General features: G+C 40.3%; 1 long non-coding RNA gene across 1 annotated transcript; it reads right to left on the bottom strand.

The window, feature by feature from the left end:
• Window positions 1-411: 411 nt before the first annotated feature.
• Window positions 412-10,532, bottom strand: LOC144988334 (uncharacterized). Its single transcript, XR_013652202.1, has 3 exons — window positions 7,853-10,532; window positions 2,988-3,158; window positions 412-2,517 (listed from the first exon to the last, which is right to left on the bottom strand). It is a non-coding gene; the product is annotated as an uncharacterized LOC144988334 (long non-coding RNA).
• Window positions 10,533-18,362: the final 7,830 nt, after the last annotated feature.

The following is an 18,362-nucleotide window of genomic DNA, read 5'->3' as shown; positions in this document are numbered from 1 at the left end:
TCCTTATTGACGCAGAGCAACCCAGCCCCCCTTCCTCTCCCTCTTGCTGAGAGCTCTCTGTTTACAAACTCGTCCACTTGCTTACATCTAACAACCTCAACCTAACATTACCAGTGCAACAAATGGTGATCAATATTGGAGTTATCCAGCCGTACAGTTTTGATCAGCGATCAGATCAGGAAAACAAAGGCGTACATGGATACTTTCAGAATAAAAGTAGATGTATTTGAGGATCCTAAAGATCCTAAAGATTTTATTCTCTCAGGGGATTCTTTAGAGACATCCTACTGTCAGGCTAGTATGAGAAATACTTAACATTTCCTTTACCCTTTCTATGTATGAATAGAATCATTAGGAGGTCATTAAAAACAGATCAAATGTCATCAGATTTGCAGAACTGCTTCATGAGCCTTTTTTTTCAAAACATGGTCAAACGTATTTTATTAGAATTTAGCTGTGTCAGTATAATTAGGAGATCTGACTTGAGTCAGGAACATTTGCTCTCCCATTATATTCCTACTTTTTAGAAAGTGTTCCACATTGTTGGAACTCCTTAGAAATGTAGAAGTTTTTGTGCAGTTGGCTCCTGTGGCATACGTGAGAGATCCACTCAGTATTCATTGGGACTTCCTAAAATATAAATAAATATGTGTCAAACTCTGTGTTCCTTCCATCGTGAGGGTTTGATTGTGCCGATCAGTCACACGAGCCGTTGTGGCAGAGTGATGTGTTTTCCCCTCACATTGCCCATGAAAGAAAGCATTGTGGTTGCAACCTCCTTTGGACCCTCCAAGGTGTCACAGTAAGCAGAGCCTGTCAGAGGCTTGTCACTGCAGGGTGGCTTGAAAGCATGAAAAATGCCCTCTCTAGGGATAGAAAAAGGGATGACTACTGAGGATGGGCGGGGATGGGGAGGGTTAACTCATTTGAGCCTGTTGCATCAACTCTTGTCAGTCGTCCGTACAATAGGTTTCCGGCGTCAAAGTGCCCCTTTTTTCACCTCATGCGGTGATGGCTGTATCATTCAGTGTGACAGGCCCAGCCGCCGAGAGATCAAAATCTTTGCTAAATCAAATGTTGACAGTTCAAGTTTGCGCACTTTGGAGGTTGCAGAGTTTAATGATGCAGCTGAAAAGCATTCAAAAGGAGTGGGGATTCCATTAAATGGTAATCTCGCCAGACTTTTAGATTCAACGCTGCTGCTTTTGACACTTGTGACAGTTATGTCTTCAAGGCGTCTTTTGTGCCTTGCGGGATTTTGAGCTCAGGCTCCAATTCCTAAACTTTAGCAGGGTAAGTAATGCAGCCGAATTCCCAACATGTAGCAAATTATCTTAAGATGTAATTTGTGAAATGTCATAAATACAAAAAAAAAGTCAAAATCATTCTGGTTTTGCAAAATAGCAGAACTAAGATCATTAGAAAAATGGGAATGAATGTAATCTTTATGTTTTTTCTTTGTCTTTCCTGCAATCTGATTGGCTGAGATGCTGTATTTAAAGATCCACTCCATTGAAAAATGTATTTGTGGCATATTTGTGACAAAGAAAATACACTGGGAGGGCCACAATCTCCTTCTGAGCCCTTGGCATAGCGGAGGGGAAGGGGGGGCGGGGTTGCTCTGCACCAACAGTCCCTCCGATAAGTAAAAGGGGAAATTTCTCCTGGCATTGCAGAAAACCATGCCCTAAAAAAGGATGCAGTCTTTTGAGGTTTTGGCTAAAAACAGCATAATCATAATTAAAAGACCCCATGGAACAAAATTACAATAGATCAAAAGATGATCGGAGCGGGAATTTGCAGGAGAAATCTTCTTTCTCCATTGCTACCAATTGAACAAATGGACCCATATATTTAATTGGTATAATTCTGTATTTGTATAGAAAGGAAGGTACAATTCGAGTTTTGTTTGGAAGGCAAAATCAATCGTTCCATTGGTCACTTTTTAACGTGTTTCTATCTATAATGTTTATTTATTTTTTTGCTGGGAGATTCTACACTGTAGTTGGTATGTTCTGGTTCTGAAAAAGTATTTTTATTTTTTTTTACATGGACACTGTATTTTCAGGACAAATTTGAAACTGAGGATCCTAATACTTCTCTTTGGGAAAATGTGTACAAAACTTAAATTTTACAAAAGTTACTCTCCTAAAACACATGTTAACCAAAATGTAAAAATATAACAAAAATAGCCAACATTGTAGGGGATAAAAAACAGTATATAAAAAAAAACTAATGATTTTACTACATTTCAAACAATACCATTAAAAAAAGTTTGTCAAAATGAATGAGATGTAGATTAAAAAAATGTTGTAGCCTTCTGTTAGCATGTCAGCTGTTCGATTACTGTTGTCAACAAGGCAACCTATGGGGTGGGTTTTTCCGTTGCACCAGTAATGTTCATAAATTGTAGGGTCTCGGCATCCTGTCTGTTCCCAGAGATACATCCACCTGCCTGGTGGATGGAGCAGAAGCAGGAAACGGATTGAACACCCCTGAGTTGCCTGGCACCAACAGCTAGGATAAAGAAAAAGCCATAGTTTGTAGATGATAATTTCAAAAACCACAGATATCTGTCTATGTGCACCAGTGCAGCACATTTTGCCCTCTGTTCTGCACACTTTAATAGATGAATAAAAGAAGTGTGTGTGGAAAATCGGCTGTGATAAACTGTGTTATCAAGAGAAAACGAGGAACTTCAAAAGAAAAAGTCAAGACCTTAGTGGTCATGATGTGCAGTTATGAGGAAGCAGGCCTCAGCAGGTTAAGGTTCAGATCAAGGTGATTTGTAAATGTTAAGGGAACACGGTCAGCAATGGCTGCTGTTCTCTCCTGTGACCTACTCTGCTGTCATCTGCACAGAGCAAACAGGTGAGCAGTTTACAGAAAATATCAAATCTGAAGCGTGATAATCGGAATTTTTTAAGACCGTACTGCTATGTGCAGTGTGCACCGAAATGTCTGGACAGAGACATTGCACACCCTACCGGCAAAACGGTAGAAGACATTTGATGGTCGTACGGTGGTGTAGAAGGTCTTTGAGCAAGAAGGTCCTGGTTCAAATCCCGCCTGGAACCTTTCTGTCTGGATCTCCTCGTCCGTGTGTGGGTTTTCTCTGGACACTCTAGCTTCCTTCCACAGTCCGTTACATGGCTGCCCTAAATGTGAAAAGAAGTGTGTGATTGTGTGGTCCCTGCAACAAACTGAAAACCTGTGAGTCTAAAAGGGACAAAGGTGGTTTGAAAATTGATGGATGGACAACTGATCGTGCCTAAAGAGCAGAAAAAGAAAGAAAACTTGGGTTTTAGCTTGGAGATGCTGTAAGGCCTTGCTTTAAATGTAAGGACCAATGAGTTATATCACTAGAGGAGACACGCCCGCTTTAGAAGCCTGGCCGACGGTGGCGGAGCGCGACGCCATCTTGGTGAGGTCGACGACGCCCACATGACAATGATTTCTATTGCTTTTAGTGGTGTCTAAGCAGCTTTTATATACTATATATGTTTTTACAATTTATATATATTTATACATATATGTAAATATATTATATTTATATATATAATATATATATAGATACATCATTTGTTGTTGTTAAAGAAGAGAAACAGTCAGCCTTATACATGGATTAATCCTGCACAATAAATGTATTGTTATCGCGATTTCAAACTGTGCAACATGCCTAACGCATAAAACAGCGAAAATTGCGATAAATGGTTACCTTAAATGTCCTCAACAATCTTATGACAGCTTAATGTATTTAATGAATCAAATAAATCCCTATATGCATTTGACCAATCGGATGGACCCCTTTCCGTTGCGGACCAATCAGATGGAGCCCTTTTATGTTGGATGCTTGCCTCCTATGTAGACGAGGGTGATTTGGAGTATAATTTAAGTTACTGTATGTTGACTTTTATTTAAATTAAACTGTTGCAGTGATGTTTTTGGTTGTTTTGCTATTTGTTCATGTATTGCGAGTTATATCATCATCCTAATATTGATCACTAATATGGCAAATCGTGAGTTTTCCTCATATCTTGTAGCCTTAATCCTTGTAGTAGTGACTGATGTGGATGCGATTCTGAGAGGTGCACAGAGCTCTGCTAAAATATCAGTCTGTTTGGGTGTTATATTGAAACGCTCCAACCCTAACGTGTAGCGTGCTACAAATGAGTTCTAGAGTTACTGTGAACGCTGTTAAAGTCTGACTGACTGATTTATCTCCGAGTCTTTTGCCTCACTTGATGCGTCTTACAGACATACAGTATATGACATCATTTCAAAACAAGACCATTTATTGATGTAGGGCAGAAAATACAGTATGTCCAATTTATCGATAAGATGCATCGTTTTAAAAAAAGACATCATTTACCGTGGATGTCACACATCTTTACTTTGTGTGCTAAGATTTTCATTTATTGCTGAAGATTCTCAAAGAGGACTCAACATTAACCGTTACCCTGACGGACAATGGCGAGCTTTAACTGCATTACTGCGTGTGTAAATTGTGAAAAACTATCACTAATTCGTGTCAAATTGTATATTTTTAGTTCAGCATAGTGGTATGTATATACAAACATCAACTGAGCAACTATTCCTTTTGAATTACATTTAATTAGCTTGAATGTGTGCGATAGCAATAATTACACTAACTAGTCCATATGTGGTATAAAATGTTCTCCCTCTGCAGGTGGTATTTGAGCGTGCGTCTTCCTCTGCATGTGGATCTGATAGGAGACCAGTGGAATATATTAGCTCTTCAGGCGCCTCTGGAGGTTGCCTTGGCTTTCGTTAGAATTCATTTAGTAAGAAAGCCTCTGTGGATTATTTCTGTTTGTGGAGGCTTGCATTTCTGACAGGCCATTATGGTACACCCCACCGGGAGCTGCTGCGGGGAAAAGCTGCCGAGCCGAAAACCCCCCAATGCACGGAGTTGGGCCCGCGTTATCAAACGTCCCTAACTGGTTGATGAATATTAAAAAAAAAAGCTGATCAGCAAGATTGATTTTAGTGGTGAACCCTAACTGATCTGACTACAGGTTATCTTTAGTAGTGTAACACAAAGGTAAGACCATGGAAAGCGTCCGCGATGTAAACTGATGCCAAAAGTATTTGCGTTTGTTAAGAGGGACGCATCGATAACTCATTACCAAATTCATCAATGTTGGCATGGAGCACCCACCACCACCACCACCACCACCTTTCCCTTCCAGTTACTAAGAGCTCTGAGCAGGGAGCTTGTGACCCGCCCAGCATTGTTTTTATGTCGCAAATACTTTCTTTTTTAAACACGATTTTTCTCAATTTGAAATTAGAAATACTCAGAAACAAAATTTTGACCCTAATTTTCTCTATATTTGTCTTCCATCATGACAAAATTTGTTGAAAACACCCCAAAAAAAACGTACCCAATTTTGATCAGACTGGATCTTTCAGCTCATTTTGAATCACTTCTCTCACAGTGATGAAAATCTCTCAAACATTACACAAAAAAAGTTTGAAGATGTTTGATTTATAATCATAAATAGATGGAAAGGGGATTTTTAGATCATGAAAGTTGGACATTAAGGTAGAATCAAGAAATAATAAGTTTTCAACCAAGTTTTATAGCAATTTCATAAAGAAAGAAAGGGTCTTTGGTCAAACGATTGGTAACTCAGACAAGTGTATGACCCGTGTATGACTCATCGCCTCATGAACCTATTCTATTGTTATCTTTACAAATAGAGATATTTTGGGTTGTTAAATAAAAACATCATATTTTCCTGTTTGTTTTGGGGCTTTTGGGTTGTAGTTCATCATTTCAGGAAGTTTACATTTGAGTTTCTCAGCAAAGGTTTACAAACAGAAATGAGTCCAGGTAACATCCCAGGAATAAAGATCCATACTTTTTGAGCCCAAGCCAAGAGAATCAAGTACATATTTAACTATTTTCTTTCTTTGTAGAGTGAAAAGGTAGTCTCTTTGAGGGCTGCAGTGAAAAACACATAGCATATCTGAATTGCTGTTACTTTGAAGCTGGAACATGAGAAGATTTCAAACTTATGGGGTTTGGAGCCAAATCTTGGTGTGCAGCCAACTTACACTTGTCTTGAGAACATCAAACTTTGGGTTTCCATTTTTTCTGTTTTTAGACTAAAATTCAATTATGAAAAGAAAAAAAAAAAGGCAAATGACCTTTTAAAGAAGGAAAAAGTAAGTAAATGATTGTATGAAAGCGAGGATTTATGTATTTCGATTGGAACTGGTTCAAGAACAACTGGTCCAACTCAAATGTTCTGGTTGCTCCTAAATAATAAAACAGCAAACGCAAAAGGGAGCATGCACCCATAATGCCTTTCAACTCCCGTATTAACGAGTGACCTGACTCCCATTAATGAGCATCAGAGGAGAATTTCCAGATCTGCAAGGCAGCTAATTAGTGAGTGCTGGTTGGCTGTCTGTCAAAACCATGACAACAGAGCCGAATCACAAAGAGCTGCCATGGCAGAGAGGGGAAATCTCTATCGGATTAACATAAACAAGAAATAAATAGTTCCTGGTGAGGCATTCGACAGCTGAGGCACCCCTTTCCTTAGAGTGCAGGTTAAAGACTCTAACAGCGACAAACTATAGTGCAAGGTGCTTAAAGACCCACTCCGATCATCTTTGGATCTAATTTCCAAGCACTCCTAATGATCTTTGAATTCTGATTATGCCATTTGTAGCCAAACTCAAAAAACCTGTGTCGTTTTCTAGGACATAGTTTCTGCAGAGCAGTAGTTCATTAGAAATTAACCTCTAATGCAACCTAGACATAATATTTCAATTCCGATAACTAGATAGGATCAGCACATACCTGTTGCTCTCTGGCAGTAGGTATGTGAATTCATGTTTCTGAATTCATGTTTCATCACTGTCACTTTGTGTGCTTGGCGACATGAGTGCCATCGATACAGAAGAAGGATTAGCATCTATCATTTTCATAACTCTTTGCCAAAAAAACAATTTTACCAAACTGGAAAAATAAGAAAAATATTAATGTAAGTCCAGACAGGAATCTGCTGTTATGGCCCCTGGGCTGGGGAGACATGGGCCCAATGCTGGGAGGGGCTGGGGGACGGTTGTTTCACCAGGGACAGTCTAACAGCTGCACCTCCTCCAGAGGAGGAGCAGCCTCCCTGCTGCTTGCATTTGGGGCCCCGTGTTGGGGGGTTCCTGGTCCTACCACTACAGCGGGGTCTTGGTGTGGGGATAAGAGGGCACTTATTTTCTTCCTCTTTCTTTTTATATTCCATCATCCACCTCAGAAGAACAGAAACACTCACTCGAGCACAGGTGCTATCGCACCTTTGCACAAATAGTTTGTGAGACTGAATGAAATGTTTCACACTTGTTCGTCTGAATGCACAAGGATGTGTGTGTGTGTGAATCTTAGTCGTTTTGTGACCATGTTTACCTGTTTGTATGTGAAAATTATTGGAGCAAAAAGGTATGTTTATAACATTTGAATGTGTGTGTGTGTGTGTGGACAGGCCCCGCCCCTTTTAGAATTGTCATACATCTTAACCTGACAGTCGCGCGATTATAAACATCCAGCAACTTGTTGCTTTATGATCTTCATGATTTTACCCCGCCCCCACTTCTATAATCCTCCCCTTAACATCTCTCTTTTTCCCTGTTACAAGCTAATATGAATAAAGTTTAGTCTAAATTACAAAAGGGTTTTATTTAAATATACCTCTGGTGTGTCAGAAGATTCATGACCCTGTTGTTAAAGTAAAATATGTGCAACACAAAAGGCCTTCAGCTCTCATCTGTTTGCCTAGCTGTTGGACAGGACAAGTTAGAAAAAAAGAAAAAAGAAATTCACCTCTGAGTTGTGGGTGGTCCTGTAGTCGTGGCGCAACCCCATCCCCTCTTACCATCTTAGTCAAAAATACAAATGATTTCAAACAGCGTTTTGTCTGCTCCTGGTATACAAAACACTTAATGAAAAAATGATCAGAAATTCAATTTTGAGGTACATTTTCCAAACACATGTCCTCCATTATGAGAAAAATCCCAGAAGAACATGTTAACAACACTGTTTTCATCAAAGTGCATTTTTTAAACTATCAGCAGCAACTGTTAAAGACGACGGCAAACACACTCAAGTTTCCTTCTGGAAGGTTGCTGCCTCCATACCTGCCCGGTGATTACTCTTAAACCGAGAATTATATGCAGCTGGGTAGCTCAGTTGGTAAGGTAAAGGGTTCGATTCCTGGAGGGGAACAAACAATGGCACTGGGGCCAATTACCATATCAATGGCAAGCAATCCAGTGAGGGACCTTGGGCAAGACCCTTAACGCTACTGCCTACCAGCATGAATGTGCATGAATGATCCCTGTGATGGTCAGAGGGGCCGTAGGCGCAAACTGGCAGCAACGCCTCAACCATCTCCAAGTATGAATGAATAATGCACACAGTGGAAGCGTCCGGAAAAGCACAGATAAATCCAATGCATTATTATTATTAATTAATACGTAATTCATTGCGTAGGTAGACACGACTCCTTTGCTATTAACTTTGCCTCTGAGAGGAAAGCTTCTAGGATTATTTCAATTCAATTATTTTAAGCCGCATAGCAGACTGCAGGGTGTGTTGGTGGGGTTTGCTCACCACATTAATCTCCTGGCCAATATGGAGGGCAGAGCTCCCTGCTCCGCCTGCCACCCTCACTGCAGATCTTTTTACAGGTGGAAACTCTGTCTATAGGCCTGTTCACACCGGGACGAATTTCGCCGGCAATTTTCGCCGACGTTTAACGCCTCGTGACTAAACAAAGGGCACCAATGTGAGTGTGCACACCGACGTGAAAAAACGCCACGCGCCAAAGCGTCAAAAAAAAAAAAAACGCCTCGGGTTCGTTTTTTTTTTCGACGCGTCGCGTCGAAATCTATTCGACCAATGAGAATTGCGCTTTTGCACACGTGTCTGGAGCTTCTGAAGTTACAGTAAAACACAACTTGGGGGCGCTCAAACACAAAACTGCCTTTCTGAGCACACATACCAGCGAAGAAGATAGACGCCAAGTAGCATCTACACTGCCGCGAAGACATAATGACGGACATTCTTAAATATCCCCTTACCAAGCACCAGTTGGAGCTACTGATGCTTGAAATATTCATGTTTTCTTTGTATGATTCTGACAAGCGCGTAAATACTTGCTCTCTTCTTCTGAGTGAAAAGCGACTTTAAGAAGCGTAAAGTTGCGCAGCGCCACCTTGTGTACAGGAGTATTTCTGTTTACATTAAGCGCCATCTAATGTCAGGGAATGAAATTGCATGTTCGCTCGGCTCATCGTCAGCAAAAATCGCCTGGGTGTGAACACAAAAGACGTGGCGAAAAACGCTGGCGAATAACGCCTGGCGAATATTCGTCCCGGTGTGTACGGGCCTTAATAGAGGCACACGAGGTTAAATTGGGGAGATAAGTTCAAGTGAGGATGAGAAGATGCTCCCTCCGACTCACTTGTGTTGTAAAATTAATTTCCAACCTTTAAAAAAAAAAAGCAAAGTCCTAATGAAGCCAACAGTAGAAATTGCTAAAAATGATGCAGTATGCAGTGCTCCCTCACTTTGTAACTATTGACATTTCACAGCTGATTTTTATTGGATGTTTGTGTGTTTGTGTGTGTTCTGTGTCCTGATTGGCTGTGGACCATTGTCAATCGATCTCCTCTGTGGCAAATGTAGCGCATTCTGCACAGGAGACACGGCAAATTCAAATAAATCTTCATTTGTGAACAGGTTTTTGTTTTCATTCTAAGATACTGGACTGTATGAAAGTTTGAACTATGAGAGTTTAGACTGGTGAAAAAAGGGGAAAATGTTCATGTCTGTCTCAGAAAAGTGTAGAAAGTGTGTAGTTCAGAGTTTAACAGCCTTATAACATCTGTACTGTGATCCTACTTCCTAGATTTCACCTATTGTGAGTTATTTTTGTAACGTATCCCTCGCAATAAACAAGGAAACACTGTATTGTCAAAGCTCAGTGTCAATATTAAACTGCTTCCTGTTTTCTTATTGGACTCCAAATTTATTCTAGGTGTTCATGTGATTGTGTGGCCTGGAAAAGATTGGAACCTGCTCAGTGTGTACCCCACCTCCACCCACCAGTAGCTGGGATAGGCTCCAGCAACCCAATGATCTAGGTTTTGCAGGATTTCTTGATTTTTTATTTTTAAAGGCCATATGTCGTTTGCCCTATAACAGATGCTCACTATTTTTGAGTCTGTTTTTTTCCTTTCTCTTAGACGCAAACCTTTTACAGCAGATTACCGCCCTCCTTCAGTCTTGTTCTGCTGAAGGTTTATTCCTGATCTCCCATCCTGGGGGAGTTTTTCTCTCCACTGTCACCCGTTGCTTGCCCAGGATGAATCTACACCTTCCATATAACAGATAGGTAACTCGTATAAACTATTTATTAAATACAGATGAGAGAATCTGTCTTATTTAGAATCCTATGTATTATCTGAGCTGCATTACAATAATCCAAAACAGATTTAAGAGTGTGATCCATGGGTTATTACATCCTTATGAATATAGATTACATTTGATTATTTATTTATTTTTTCTGAATTGGGGCTTTATAAATAAACAGAATTCTTTTTTTAAAGGTTATGAATTCTAAAAGGTATCAAGAGCCCATACCATGATTACTCCACCCATTTGTTTAGCATCTGGACATAGTTTAAATGTTATTGCAATTCATCAATCCAAAGACATGATCTAAAAAAAAACAGGCCTGGGACTTTTGCAGATGTTGGTATAAACGCAACATTATTTGTAGTATATGTATGAAAATGTGAGTACTTTTTCATATTTGATCAGGTTGTGATACACAATAGAACATTGTCCTTTTATTCCGTATCAACTTTTAATAAATTCGTGCCATTGGTGCATTGGTTTTCCCTTGGCATTGTGGGAATCTCGTTTAGTTTTAAAAAAAAATCTATTTATGTCCACTTCTAATGCTAACCCCTTTTTGTATTTGCATTACTTAGAAGCCTGGTCCTGTTTGAGGAGTGGGTTTAATTTGCTTGACAGCTAGTTTAAGGGGTCCACGGCTGCTGCTTAAAGCAGACTGAAAACCCAACATGCCTCCTAATGAACGTCAGCGTTGCCGCATCTGTTTGATGTGAAGGTCGAAAAACTGTCAAGCAACTAATATGTTGACGCTGTGCATGTCAGCTCGTTTTAAAGATGTTTTTCTTTCCTCCCCTCATTTTCCCCTCCGATCCAGCAGTTATTCACTACTCACTGCTAAATAAGTAACACAGTTTGTGTTCCTGCTTGTTTCCCTTATAAAAATGTAGCTCCAAGTCTGCGCTCCCAGCCTGAAATCAAGCCGGGACAATATACAAGTCTGCAACACAGGTGATTTGCTGAGTCAGGTCCCTGCTGGGTGGTAGCTAATGATACGGGCTCACGGCGGATGGATAACCATTCTCACTTCAGAGGCGAAAGCCGACTTAGCTGCATTAGGAGCAAAAAAGCAGCATTGCTGTGGCGATGTTTGGCATGCTGGTCGGCCCATGCGCGTTACTCACACGGAGCGCAAAGAATCAGCCAGGGAATACTTTTCTACCTTTGCTGATCACAGGACCGCAGCTCCTGGCCCTGAAAAATCAACCGACAGGATTTATAGATTTAGCTTAGATTGGCTGTCCCGCATTTGTACCCCCATAAATACTTTTACAGCTTTGCTAATGTCACAGCTGGGAATAAACAAGGTTACTGTGGACGAGGTGAGGCGGAGATTTAGTTGGCAACCCGGTCGGCACGGAGCAGAGTGATGAGGTGTAATGTCAGGGAAAAAAATACAAAAAACAGGAGGACCCGCTTGGGTTATGTGTCCCAGGAAGCAGGCCACACTTTTACATGTCAATACAGTCTTTACAGTGCTATCCAGTCCCTGATAAAGATGTGATAGTTTTTCGCTCTCTATGAAAACCCGGATCCTCGGGGGGCCGGACATATTTTTGCTGTCATTCTGCAGGTGCCCAATAACTCCCATTAACATGGGGTCTCTCCGTAAACAAGTTAAATATGCAAATGAAGATAAATAAATAAACACCAGGCTTAAAGAAAACCGATGACCTTGGGCGTACTTCTTATCAAAGACATGACTGATTAATTATTCAAACGCATTCCTTCGCTTCAGTTTTAAACACGACTCGATCGGACAACTTCATGAAACTTGCAGGATCTAGAAGCATGAAATATGCAAGGTTGGGCCATCACTCTCTTCATAATGAAGAAGCAAACATTGGAATCGACACGTTCGAAGTCTTGGACTTAAAGGACTGTCGTCGGGTTGACGAAGTGCCGCGCGTCATCCTGGTGTTTCCACCTTTACCGTCAGCAGAAAGATCGGGTTGAGTTGGAAGGAGGAGGCGAAGGGAAGCAGGGTTCTTGTGGGGGTTTTAGTGCAAAAGCAGGTCAGTCCACAGAAGTCCACCTCTGTGTTCACGGTCTCGGAATAGGCCTTTTAATGGGAAGTCATCAAAGTTTGTATAACAAGTGTTAAAGCCACAGTCACAACTGCCCTTACAGGTAGATACGGGCTGTCAGCAGACAAAAAATGTGCCCACACAGAATAGTAAGGTCGTAGATCGATCAGTGGGTCAATTTTTTCTATGGGCGTGCTGCGAGCGGCACTTTGACAGGCGTTTTGAGTTTGAGTAAGCAGGCGTTTCGTACGGATTTGGGTTTTTTTTTCTTTATCCTACAAACAGCTCAAGAAGCCTGTTATTGCTGTTCATGTGATAAATGCATGTCCTTTCATAAAGCCTGACTGTTATAATTTAGGAAATTAGACAATCAGGGCGTAGTTTGTGTTGAGATCCTATGGGAACTTTGCATTCTCGGTAAGGGGCCAGTATGCGCACCTTAGAAATGATTAGAGTGCATTAGAGTAGGACCATCATAAAACAGCATCACATAAATGTCCAAAGTACATGTGACTTACATTGTTCTTATGAATACTTTATGATAAACTTAAGGTGGCCGTACAAGCCGTATGAGCCTTTAGGGAACTGCAAGACACACCTGAGCTCTCCTTGAGGCTCGTACCTTAAGTGCATGAGAAAGTATTCTGCACAAGAATATTGCAAGAGAATTCTATGCTCGTATGAGTCATATGAGACTCAAGAGAACTGCAAGACATGCTCGAGCTCCCCTTAACCCTTGTACTATCTTGACGTGTTCTCTCTTCCATGACAAAGGTGGATAAAGGTGAAAAGGATTTCATGTAATCCATGGACACCATTGAAGATCACAAATCATTGAAGAAAAAAGGTTCAGCGCACTGTCTAGTGGGGTCTAGATGACCCAACTCCCAATGTTAAAGTGCCTCCAGCAGCAGCATCCGTACAGGTCAACTCTTGTGTGACTTAAAATATGAAATCAATAAAGTTAATGGTTGTGTTCCACTTTTCCAAAAGCAGTTCCACTCAGTTGGAATGTGAGTGTGGCCTTGTGATGGACTAGCAAACCCCCCAGGGTGTACCTGCCTTCACTCAACAAAAGAGGAGATAGGCTCCAGCAAACCTAGTCACCCAAGAGGGTCAGTGGGTTTGGAAAATGAATTGTGTTCCAATCTTACAGTTGCAGTACCGCTCTGTGAGGCATTATGCCGAAAGCGCAAAATGCTCCTGGCAAGGCGAAACAAAGTGTCTGCATGAAAGAGGCAACAGCAGAGTGGGTTATGTTGGTGGGGTTTGGTCAGAACGGCATCACAGTCATGGAACACTGCACCATTCTTTAAAAAAATAAATAAAAAGAAAAGCTCTACAGTAAATGAACTGTTGTAAGTGCTTATGTTACTCTCATTCAATATCGTATATGACATAAATAAATAAATAACCAATTGACTCTTTTGAGATTCTAAATTTCTTTGGCTCAGACAAAAAGAAACATCATTAAAGGTTCCTTTATTTATTTCAAACTCAACACAAATCCAGCTGTTTACCAATCAGATACATGTCTACTGCCTACACAAGCACATAATGTCCGTGGGGGGAGGGGTGACCCACCTGCTACTACCATCGTAGCTTTCCTAAAATGACATCAGTAGAGAAAGGAGACGGGATGAGTTGAAACCATCAACTGTTTCTGAGAACTGGACTGAGTGAGTATGATGTCACCCATACGTCTTACTTTTAGCTAGAAGGTAATAAAGTCAATTCAGTAGCCATTGTTTCATGATACAGACGCCGCCATGTTGGCGCCTGCTGGCCAAAGTCACCATTTCTATTGGCTACTCAAAATCAGGTGTTTAAAACGTGAGACAACATACTTCTACTGAGGCATCTGATTGGTCAGTTTATAACTTTATAACTGAACTATTATTTTGAAAAATTGGATTATTAAGTAAAATTATTTAAAAAATATAGCAGATCTAGAATGACTGAGTAATAGCTCTTTAATTCTCTACAGAGATGTAAGGCATTTTGGCTTCCTGGAACCAGCAGGTACTTCCTGTTTGGAACGCCAGGGTATATAACCTACAGCTGTATGTTTTTTTTTGTTGAGCTGTAAAGTTCCGGATGTCATACAAATGTGAAGCATTAACACCTTTATTATTAGTCAAGCTAAAAGTCTCACTCTTCTATGAAACCAAAGGCTTAGACCTTGGCTGGAATGAAAAATGATGACTAAAGGCATTTCATCCAAAGGGAGGCTGTAAATGCTTGGCAGTTCTTTAACGCTCCTCCGTCTTGTTGAATCCTGATCATTTTTGTAGAATGCCTCTTTTAAAGGCGGAAATGAGGAATTCCAAATAGCTTTGGAACAGAGTGAGAGTCATTGCATACAGATACGACTTATACGGGTTGGAACGTAAACTCTGGAATTGCTTTCAGCCACCTTCGGCTAAGCTCATCTAACTAAAAATGCAGATTTTTTATCTTCAGTCGAGCTCTGACCTGCACAGTCCTTCGCTCCATGATTCCGGTTTCATTAGAAGCAAAGTGAGATTCTTCACGTTTGCCCTGAACGTTCCTTTAAAAGAATTATTTGAGAAATCTGCGTTTCTCCAAAAGTTTACTGGATTATGATCTCATCACTGTTTAAAAAACAGGAAAACTGTGGCTTTTAAAATATTCAAATAAAACCTTAAGAACGTCAACACCAAATAACCTTTTTTTTTTGCAAACCTCTAATGCAAATAAAGTACATTTTAACCTTCTAACCTCACGCTTCAATTATTCTGTCGTGCACTGAAAAGAGTAGATCGTTTTTCTTCGTTCTTATTGAGCAAAAGTGTGGCCCCAGCCATTTAATCAGAAATTCGCCAAAATTTTAACGCACCTTGTACCCGGTGAAAAGGAATTTTGGGCACGGTGAAGGACCCCACCCAAAGAAATGATGACATCACAGCAGGCAAAACTGTTGAAAAATGAATGGGGCCAAAATCTCTTAGCGAATTTAAATATATATTTTTTTCTTAATCTTTCCAACAAAACTAAAACACATGCGTCGAGGAAATCTAAAGGAAGCTTTAAAATTATCATGGGATGGCCACACAACCCATGATTCGGGTTGCAGTTTGTGGCAAAGTGGGAAATTTGGCAATTTTCTCACAATATGGGAAAGGGAAACTTTTGTTCAAGCGATCTTCATGAAACTTTACACACACACTGCCAGCTAATGTCTACAACTACAACCAAAGATTCATCGACCTTTGGGAGAAGCTGCCATCTTGAATCTTCAAAAATGCATCATTGGGAAGCTATTTGGGAAAGAAATGTTGAATTTAGAAGCTCTAGATTTTGAACGGCACTAGCTTGGTGAGCTTGCACATTTTAACCAGTATTTTGTATAGATTGAACACATGAATCCCAGGCAATAATTTATACATATGACCATATTAGGCAATGTGGGTGTGGTTAACAAAAAAAAAAAACCTCAGTTGCTAGGGAAATTTAAAAGTTAACTTTTGCTGATTACTCTAAAAAAATACACAAACCTTTCCATCACTCCCAGGTGGATGAAACATAAAATGGTTGTTTTGGAAACAAATCCAACAGAAAAACTGGGATTTTGTAAAAAACAAAACAAAAACAGCTTTTTTTATGAATTTGCCCCCCTGCAGCTCTAATCTGGTTGACAGAGGCAGAAGGGGGTAGTGAAGGCCTCAAAGCTTTTTAATTGTGTTTTAGATTTTTTTGCACGGTGCTTTGTTTGACTGGTCATGTTAATGTACCATATACATATATACACTTGTGAAATCAGATCCATCCATTAAATTCTGGATGGAGAGGCTTTCACTTCCAACAGCTACGTCGGAATAATGACGGTCACAGAGAAAAGGCAACATTTTTTCAAGTGGAGGAACTGTCTTATGAAAAGCTTCAAAATCCTTTCTGTTGATTTAAAATCTAAACTGAAAAGAAGATAAAAAGTTTGTCGCTATGGAAACCTGGAAACGGATTTCAAACCAGACAGACGTATACAAAGACATCTTGGCAAGTTTCTTTTGACTTCACAGCTCATGTTAAATCCAAAGAACTGAAATAAAGAGCTTTTCATTCAGTTTATTAGCAGCCCAGTGGACTAGAATCTCCAGATTATTAATTTGTGCTTTTATATTCCCAAAAATCTCAGAATTTATAATCCACTTGACATGCCCATCAATATAGGCAGCAGATTAATTTAAAAATCATTACTTCTTTGGATTTATTAACAGAAGTTATGAGTTTTTTATGCATTTTTTTATGTACCGCAGACCTTTATTTCAATAGATGTTTACTATTTCTGATGATTTGGCCTCAAATAAAGCTCCTTTTTGTTTGTTGAAGCCCCACAGTGTGCTGGGAATGGACTGAGCTTTGCAGTGTGTTTCATACCAACTTAAAAAAGGCTGCTGTCAAATAAAGATGTACAGACTTAAAAGAAAGAAGATTTTTTTTGTTTTTTAAAGGAAAAGAAAACTTAAAAGTCTACAGGGGCAAAGTCAGATGGACACATACGTCAATGGAGGTGTCTGGAGAGCGCTTCCGCCCTCAGGCAAGTTAATAATATCGCCTTGAATTTCAACAGTTTCTGCAAATTTGTTAGCAAACACGTCGCTCAGTCTGCACAAGGAGAGCAGAAAAACACTCCGAGGTAGGCAGAAAAATGCAAAAAAACAAAGAGAAGCACGTGTACACAATCCACAGGCTCAAGTCCATTTAGAAAACACACTGCACACCTGGCTGAGGCCAAAATATGGAACATATTACACTAATATTACTCCAGGGAAGTGGCAGTATTGAAGTGAAATGAAGGCTGAGCTGAGCAAAGGCACAACATACATCTTTATCTGCATCCACTTACAAAAGGTTATCTTTCATTCTGCTCAAATGTTACCTGATAAATGTCCTGGTAACTCTCAATATTTCCACCGTGGGTGGCGCATGTGTCATCGCTGAGGCGGCGAGAACAGAGTGGTGCACAGATGGGGGGACCCCCACCTCCACCCTCACCCCTTCCCCTCCGAGCTGGCATTGATGGAGGAGCTGCAGGTCCAACCAGACGAGTGCGTGTGATTGATAACTTTTCGGTGCGGGAGCGTTAACTGGAGACGGGCAAAAGCTCCCAGGCAGCTGGGGCCTAATGAACTACAAAAGAACCCGACAGGTGAGGCTTCACACCAGCAGTTGTACGAGAAGCTCAGGAACAATGAACAATGCAACGCTGTCTTTAAAAATCGCAGATTTCGGAGCACCTGATGGGAAGTCGTCTCCTGGAGAGCGTGGATGCAGCCTGGTGCAGCTTTTCTTTAAATCCAAACTCTTGATGCGTGATTGATGCCTACACTTTTTGTTTGCTGTACAACATGTGCTGCAGAAAATGAGAGCATCTTTTTCTCTGCTCTGCACTTTGAAAAGAAAAAAAAAATACACAATTTATAACATCATAGACGATAGAACGGTTGTGATAGGCCCATATTAGACTCTACAATGCCTTATAGACACCGGACAATAATGATTCTTCATTTTTTAAGTGTTTCTTTTTTAGTGTTATTATCTGTCTGCTGTTTTTATTAGAGCTTTAGTAAACTAATTTCCCCTTTGTGGGATCAATAAAGTTTTGTTCTTTTCTATGAACATTAATTCACAAAACCAGAGCCTACATTTTCTTATTTTGAATCAGAGGTTTTATTTTTATAGCACCATATCAAAAAAACAGAAAAATGTCACTTTCAGACATGATAAAATTCCCCTAAATGAGTTTTTTTTCCTCGTCTTCGTACGTGACGTTGATATTTTTCTGCTTATGTACCAAAGCCAGATTTACTCTCTTTAATCAAACAAAGGAAGATCAGGATAGGAGGCAGCCGGCGAGTGAGCAG

The sequence above is a fragment of the Oryzias latipes genome, chromosome 20, assembly GCF_053564925.1.
Source record: "Oryzias latipes strain Hd-rR chromosome 20, Olatipes_Hd-rR_3.1".
NCBI classification, from domain to species: domain Eukaryota; kingdom Metazoa; phylum Chordata; class Actinopteri; order Beloniformes; family Adrianichthyidae; genus Oryzias; species Oryzias latipes.
Note: the sequence above shows the minus strand (reverse complement) of the source record. Positions and strands in the feature narration are given on the sequence as shown.